Genomic DNA, 8,870 nt, shown 5'->3' with positions numbered 1-8,870 from the left:
GCGGAGCCGAGAGGCCTCCTGCCCCGGGATCAGCGGAGCCGTGAGGCCTCAGGACCCCGGAATCAGCGGAGCCGAGAGGCCTCACGACCCCGGGATCAGCGGAGCAGAGAGGCCTCCCGGCTCGGGATCAGCAGAGCCGAGAGGCCTCCTGGCCCCCGAGATCAGCAGAGCAGATTGGCGTCCTGGCCAGGGGAATAGCGTAACAGGGGGCAGTGACCAAACCCCTGATCGCCCTGTGGCTCTGTGTGTGACAGGGGGCATGGCCACAACCTCCCTATCTGCCCTGCTCTGTTCCTGACAGAGGGGAGCTCCTCAATCCCCTGATCAGCTCTGCTGTGTGTGTGACAGGGGGGAGCTCCTCACCCCCCCTGTTGGTCCCTGCTCTGAGCCCAACCAGGGGCTGCACCTAAGGATTGGGCCTGCCCTCTGCCACCCCGGAGCAGGCCTAAGCCAGTGGGTCATTATCTCCCAAGGGGTCCCAGACTGTAAGAGGGCTCAGGCAGGGCTGAGGGACCTCCTCTCCCCCCGAGTGCACAAATTTTTGTGCACCTGGCCTCTAGTAAATAAATAAGAAGAAAGTACAATAGTTACAAATGAGAAAGAAAGGAAATTTAAAGTCTAGAAAGGACCATAGACAGGATGGTCAAGGAAGGCCTTTATGACGAGGTGATAGACAGGTAATGAAAGAACGGTAGACTGAGTAATTGTCATTTCCCACATTGCACACAGGTGCATGCACACACACACCCTCTCAATAATTCTTTGACTTTCTGAACTTTGCTGGTTGCCAGGAATGCTGGGTCCCTGAGAATTGCATGACTTTTGCTCCCTGTCCTCAGGCTTCTTGTGGAGTTCTGCCAATGTAAGACAGTGGCTTAGATTGAGGGGCAGAAGAATACAGATGTCAAGATTTTCCTTACCCTCTCTCTGTGATCCAGTGTCACATCTGTGGCAGTAGCTGCATCCCTCACAACTACAACTCCCATCAGAAAACTCCTTCCTCATAGGGCTAGCTTACCCTAGGCTCAGATAATCCCACTGCCTCCTCTTGCTCTTTCAGCTCTTGGTGTGTAATGGTTTCTTGGTGTTGCTAGTCTCTGGGTGCCTCACCTCTAAAGTTTCTTCATGTGTACTATTCAATGCGAATTATGTTTCTAGCCTGGAACCTGACTTTTACAGAAGGAGCTGGCTATGTGAAATGCTTGGAAGGAGCAGTGCAGAGAGAGAAACAGCACCTGTGAAGGTTCTAATGTGGTCAAGAGCCTGGCGCATTGGAAGTAGGAGGGCTGTGTGGTTGCCGTCCTGTGAGTGAGGGGGAAGTGGAGTGAGTGACATTGGACATGTGATAGAGGCCAGACCATAATGGTCTGAGGCCATCTAAGAAGTCAGAGCTTAATTTATGAGTGAATTTATCAATTCTCACACTTAAAAATAAGACAAGTTACATGCTAATTCAAAGTGTTCTCTCTTTAATCAACAGGACCAGGAATGGATTAGGAACTTCTGACTCTTAAGAGAAAAATTAGCTTTATTTTTATTTTCTTTTTAATGTTGTTTTGTTGTCATTGATGTTATTCTTTTCAGGAAAGGCCTACCTCAGAATGCATACCTAGAAAGAAATGTGGTTTGGACTATAAAAATATACCTCAGTGTCTTGAAATCCTCAGTTTTATTTCTCCATATAGTCCTTTACAACAGTAAAGGATTATTATTGTCATTCTCTGATAAGGTTAAAGTACATATTTTTATCAATGGATTAGATGCATTTATCCCTTTATTGCTAGGCACAGTCAATTTATTTCAAGCCTACTCTAGTTAAAACACTGAACCTGTTTATCCTTCTGCTCCTCTGCTTGACATAGAAGCATTATCTAAACTAAAGCAGCATGAGCCGGAGAGAGGAGGGAAGCCCTGCGGTGGTTTGTGTTATTTTTTCCACTCACTTCCAAAAGATCTTTGCATCATCGTCTTAAAGAAACAGTGACCCAAAACTCTCCCTGAACCTGCTGAAGGGCTGTGACAATGCTCTTCATCACTGCAAATTTAACTTTGATTACAAGTACAATGTACCCCTTTGCCATATTCCTCACTGCCCACTTCTTGACTTTCCTCTCCCTTGTAACAGTTTGAGTCACTCCCGGAGGCTAATGGTCCTTAGATTTACCTGGGATCCCTTCTTACTTTAATGCTCCCATCTGATCACCACCCCCTTTGTATGTTATCATCTTGATCTATCTACTGCATTCTTTTCCTCACTTCACAAGCCCCAAATCTTGCTATACTCAAGCCAAAAAATTGATTTTCTTTTTTATCATAAGATACAAACTTTTTCTTTCTGGCTTTTAAGACCTTTGTCTACTTCCATATTTCCTTTGCATGAGACCAAGATTCTTGGGTCATCCTTTATTTATCCTTTTCTCTCTCATTCACCCATTCTACCAGTAATAACCTGTAGACTCTACTTTCAAAATATGTATAGAACCCAACCACTTCTTATCACTTACACAATTACTGCTTGGTCCCAGCCACCACTATCATCTCTTTGTTGGATTACAGTTTTTAAATGCCACCCCTGCTTATATACTGGCAGTTCATTCTCTTCACTGTTAAAACCTAAGTCAGGCAAATGTCGTTCTTTGCTCAAATTCCTGCAAGTTCTCCCTATTTCACTCAGATTAAAGGTCAATGTCTTTAGAATGAGTTGCAGGGTTTTATGTGACCTGCAACCCCACTTTCTCATCCCTAACATCATCTCTTACTATTATTTCCCTCATCCCACCCTACACATAGGTCTTTTCTAACACCTTAGGCACACTTCTGACTTTGCACTGGTTGTTCTCTCTGCCTAGAATATATTTCTTCTGGATATCACACAAATAACCCCTTTACATTAAAATCCAAGTTCAAATGTCACCATTTTGATGAATTCTACTACGAAACCTGCATCAGTCAGTATATGCCATAATATACCATGATAATAAACAGCCCTCAAAGTTCAGTGCCTTAACACAACACAAATTTACTTCTAGCTCATACCATATGTCTATACATGTGCAGAGGGTAGTTCTTGATCTTATAGTCACTTAAAGACCCAGGCTAATGGCAGTTACATTTTAACACATACTTGCACCATCACCACATAGAGGAAAGATGAGCTCCCTGGTCTTACATAGGTAATTAAATGCCATTGCCCAGAAGAAACATATATTACTTACACTTACAAGTTGTTAAAGAAAGTCACATGGTCATGCTTAACTTCAGTAGATCAAGGGAAAACAATCCTACCATGTGTCTGAAAGGAGAATCAGAAATATGGGAACAACCTGTGTTTTTTATCTATTGCCACAAAAAGCTGCATAATAAGCTATTGAGATATCCTTATGGCATGCAACATTAGTGTTTACTGCTTAGGCTTCTGGGGTCATTGGTTAGATGGTCCTGCTGCTCTTGACTGTTCCTGCTCAACTACATGAGGGGAGAAGTTCAGCTTGCATTGGATAATCTAGTCTGGTCTCAGAGGGCATATCTGCTCCATGTGTCTCTAATCCCCCAGCAGGCTAGATTATGCATGTTCTTATGGTGATGGCAAGTAGCAGAGGGAGAGCAAGCAGAAACATACAAGGAATATCTACCTAAAATTTTTTTAAACAGTGAAGGGTTTATTGCCCCCTAATAAGTAGACTATGTTAGTTAATTTTGAATTTAAAGAATTTTTAGGCTCTGGGTATAATTGTCTGTAATTTTTGTGGCTTTCCCCTCAAAGTTACAATATAACTACAGGAGTTTCGGGTATTATATCCTTACAAAACAACATAAAATAAAAAAGGAGCCAGTCATTGCCAATGTTCCTTTCAAACAGTATATACATTTTTTGCTAGAAACACCCTAAGAAGATTCATCTCGCATTTCATTAGCCAGGATTAGGATTGCATAATTTTGTGACATATGCCAATGCATAAACTAATTACTTGGAAAAAAATAAAGTTCTCCTGGTTGTCTGAAATTTATTACTATTCTTCTCCTGAATTGGGGTGAAGCCCAAATATGTATATTAATACCTGAACATAACATGGATACTATTGGAAGAAATAAGAAAAGGAACACTTGTTAAGGAGACAGAAAACACTGTTTATCTTTGTTACCCAACAGTCATACCAAAACTTTGCCCTAAACAGGACTTTGAAACATGCCTAATCCTACATGGAACATACTTAGACACTCTCAAAGGAGAAACCCAAAGACTCATCAGTTGCTATATTAAGCTCTAAGTTTAGTATCTTTGGAGTTGTGCAGTAATCGCTAACATATCTAAATTAGAGGCCAGCAGTCTGGGAGCCCTTGGGAATGTCCAACTGATGGCTTAACGCTGCTGCAGAGGCGGGAGAGGCTCCTGCCAACACTGCTGCAATCATCAGCTGTGAGCCCAGCTTCTGGCTGAGGGGCATTCCCACTATGGGAGTGCAAGCACCACCAGGCGGCAGCCTCTGCATTGAGCATCTGCCCCCTCATGGTCAGTGCATGTCAAAGCAACCAGTCATTCCGATGTTCAGTCAATTTGCATATTAGCCATTTATTATATAGAACTAGAGGCCCTGTGCACAAAAAATTGTGCACTCGGGAGGGTCACTCAGCCGGGCCTGTGCCCTCTCGCAGTCTGGGACCCTGTGGGGGATGTCAACCTGCTGGCTTACGCCCGCTCCCCAGAGGATTGGGCCTAAGCAGGCAGTCAGACATCATTCTGACAGCCTGAGAGCCCTCGGGGGATGTCCACTTGCCAGCGGGAAGCAGGCCTAGCTGCAGACGGAAATATTTAGTGCTGCAGAGGAGGCAGGAGAGTCTCCCACCACCAACACTGTACTGGCAGCCATCAGCCTGGCTTGTGGCTTAGAAGAGGTCACCCTGTGGGAGCACACTGACCAAAAGAGGACAGCTCCTGCATTGAGTGTCATAGTGACCAGTGATTCCCAGTGGCTCTGCTGTTAGGGTCAATTTGCATATTACCCTTTTATTATATAGGATAGAGGTCTGGTACAGGGGTGGGGGCCAGCTGGTTTGCGCTGAAGCGTGTCCCAGATCAGGGTGGAGGTCCCGCTGATGTACCTGGACAGCCGGGGTGAGGGGGTGAAGGCTGTTACAAAATTAGAGACATGATTTACATATTTAAAAACATAACTTTATTTTTTCCATCCTTTTGCAAACATTCATAACGTTAATAACATGCTCATCCTATATAATAAAAGCCCAGCGACCGAAATGGCGAAATGACCAGAACGACCAGAGACCAGAACAACCGCTGCCAATTGCTCCGGCCAACCCCACAAACCAGTGGGGGACCTCTACCTGGTCAGGGGTGGGGCTGCCAGAAAACTGCCTCTGGCCCCGCCAGCAGGGACTCCCACACTGATCCGGGGCCCCAATCAGGGCAGGCCAGCCAGCCCCACCTGTGCACCAGGCCTCTATCATCATGTATAATTAGAAGGCTATTACTCAAATTGACCCTAACAATGGAATGACCAGAATGACTGCTCCACCAGTCTCTATGACAGCGATGGCGAACCTTTTGAGCTCGGCATGGCAAACTTTTGAAAAATCCTAACTTAAGTCTAGTGCGATGTCACATACAGAAATACTGAAAAAAAAATTTTTTTGGGAATTTGCAACCATAGTAAAAGACAAAGACTTACATTTTTAATATTATTTTATATATTTAAATGCTATGTAACCAGAAAAAATCTAGCCAAAACAAAAAACGAGTTCCCGTGTCACATCTGACACGCTTTTCAGAGTTTCGCCATCACTCGTTTAGACAGTGGAAAGAAATCTGCTAGCTATTTATCTCATTAGTAAAAATATGGATGCCCCAATGTAACTATTGCAAAAACACACACGTTTATATTATATGTGTTTAATTAAATGTTATCCTTTGTTATACTACTCTTTGAGCAGTATTGACAATGATGTTATGGGTGTGGATGTTGGTTTTATATATCAGATGTTCAAACCTGGATAAAAAATCCTACTCTACCCTTTGCAGATATGGCTCAGGTGGTTGGAGCATCATCCTGTGCACCAAAGGACTGCAGGTTCAACTCATACCTCACATGCTGACAATGGAACCCAACCGAGCCTGGAACCCAGGTAACCAGGCAGCCACATTCTGTCACTGCCCCTCCCATCTCACTCAGATAGAGACATTGGAGAAGACACCATGTTTTTGTGTTGTCTCCCCTTGTCCCGAAGCCGATGCCTCAATAGAGGTGGCGATGAGTGTATCTAGTCGTGGTCGCCGCTGGATGCGCAGTCGAGGAGAGGAAGCCTTGACCCTTTTCCCCGCTTGATCAAGAGGTAACACAGGGCCGAAACTGGTTTTGCTCAGTGGATAGAGCGTCGACCTGCGGACTGAAAGTTCCCAGGTTCGATTCCAGTCAAGGGCATGTACCTGGGTTGTGGGCACATCCCCAGTGGGGAGTGTGCAGGAGGCAGCTGATCGATGTTTCTCTCATTGATGTTTCTAACTCTCTATCTCTCTCCCTTCCGCTCTCTTACAAATCAATAAAACTATATTTAAAAAAAAGAAAGTAAAAAAAAGAGGTTACACAGGGAGGTGTGGTTTGGGCCAGGCCATCCCTCTGATCCCAACTGAGCAGCCCTATGTCCCCTCCCCGTGTGTTTCGGTGCATGGGGGGTAAAGGGAGTGTTCACGAGGGGAGGGTTTGTCCAGTACAGGCGCAGGCTGGGTTCGGGTGTCAGGACCAATTATGTTCACACCCCAGGTCAAGGCTAGCTGGGTGGATGTGGAGTGTGGGTGGCACCCTCTGCCTGAGGTCTGTCCTGAGCCCTGGAGGTGAGTCTCCTTTCCTCTCGGTGGATGTCTGTGTAGACACAGGGCTGGACTCAGTCCAGGAGCCGAAGGTCCAGTGGGCAGAAGCAGCAGTGACTAGGGCCAGGCTTGAGTCCTCCCGGTCAGCTGCCGCTCACTGTCATTGCAGACCTCCAGCAAGGCCAAGAATAGGTCTCAGCTGGTTAAAGAGGAGCAGTAGCTTGTCTGTGAAGACCCCCGCCCCATGCCCAGCAGGGAGGGACTGGTGAGCCACACCACTTCAGGCCAACGCAGGCCTGAAATGAGTGTGGCCACCTGGGCGTCTGGGGAACCAGGACTCATGGGGGCACTGAGAAGGCCTCCTCCACCAGAGCCACCCAGGCCCTACAGTCCTCCAACCTGGAAGCTGCTTTGTCCCCACAGGCGGATTGCCATTGTCAGCCTGGCCCTGCAGTGCTGGGGTCATGGTCATTGCAACAGGCGAGAAGACCTGGAGCCTCAGGAAGTAGTGCCCATGGGTGAGAAGGTGGGATGATGGGGTTGAATGGGCGCGGAGGTTCACGTGAGCTGATGGGGAGGCATTGTTGCCAGACACACTGAGAGCACCCCAGAGCCTGGCTAGTAGCAAAGACTGGCCTCAGACACCCCACCTGCTGGATTTGGGTGGGGAGGAAGTCCTGTGGTGGATCCTGGGCTCTAGCTGTGCTCTTTGTTTTGGGGGCACAAGGGAATACTGGCATGTGGGTGACATTTTCACCTCTCACAACTCCAGCACCAGCCCACGGGGTAGAGGAGGCTCCTCTTGGAACACTGAGAGTCCAGCCTGAAGAGCAAGAGGCAGTGCTATAGGCGTGTGATCCTTCAGAGCCCTTGTCAGCTCCAGCCGCCTCTGCAGCTGCAGTGGCGAAGACAGGGCCTGCCCCAGACAGAACTAAGGCGCCACTAGCAGAGGAAGAAGAACCCTCCCTGGGTCACAGGAGGATCTCCCGGTGAAGGGGCCAACCCAATGGCCTTCTGGGGAAAGGGCCCATGCTGTCCCAAGGGAAAAAATCATTTCTCCTTCACTTCTTGATACTTCCATTTTCTTTGCTGTTCTTATTTTGTTTTTATGTTCTCCATGGCGTACTTTCTTTTTTGATCTTTTTTTTTACTTTAGGATTTGTTACAAGTTTGGCTTTTATTATTTAATTTTTTCTGTTTTTGCCCATCAATCCATTGTATAATCCCTTTTAAATCATAAAATTATTGTTTTCTTTGAACTGGTGCCATTCCTGATCTTGAAATACATTCATGATGCTGATCAAGCATCATCTCTCCCCTTGTAGAGGCAGTGCCCATACCAGCACATCTCAGAGATGCCGTATGTCCCCAAAGTGGAGCTATACACTGTGAACTCTGGTAAGAGAGCACTGTTACCATTAGACTGACAGGCTTCTTGTGTAGGGGGGACCAGTCATTGGGACAAAGTGAGGCAGCAGAGACGCCAGCAGATTTTCTAGGTAGCATAAACTTACTGTTTAGACAGTAGAAAGAAATCAGCTAGCTATTTATGTTATTAGTAAAAATATGGATGCCCCAATATAAACATTGCAAAAAAACCCACACTTTTATGTTATATGTGTTTAATTATATGTCAGTAGATCCTCAGTGCACAAAAATCTGTGCACTCATGGAGGGGTGGGTCCCTCATCCCTGCCTATAACCTCTTTCAGTCTGGGACACTTTGGAGGAGGACAATTTTCCCAACACCATTTATTGAAGAGACTGTCTTGACTCCATTGTATGCTCTTGTCTCCTTTGTCGAGTATTAATTAGGCATAATGTTTTGGGTCAATTTCTGGGTTCTCTATTCTATTCCATTGATCTATATGTCTGTTCTTGTGCCAGTACCAACCTGTTTTAAGAACAGTGGCTTTGTAATACAGTTTGATATCTGGTATTGAGATCCCACCAACTTTGTTCTTCTTTCTCCGGATTGCTGCAGCTATTCGAGGTCTTTTTTTAGTCCAGATGAATTTTTGGAACATACGTTCTAGATCTGTGAAATATG

This window comes from Myotis davidii, unplaced genomic scaffold (assembly GCF_000327345.1).
Source record: "Myotis davidii unplaced genomic scaffold, ASM32734v1 scaffold70, whole genome shotgun sequence".
NCBI classification, from domain to species: domain Eukaryota; kingdom Metazoa; phylum Chordata; class Mammalia; order Chiroptera; family Vespertilionidae; genus Myotis; species Myotis davidii.
Note: the sequence above shows the minus strand (reverse complement) of the source record.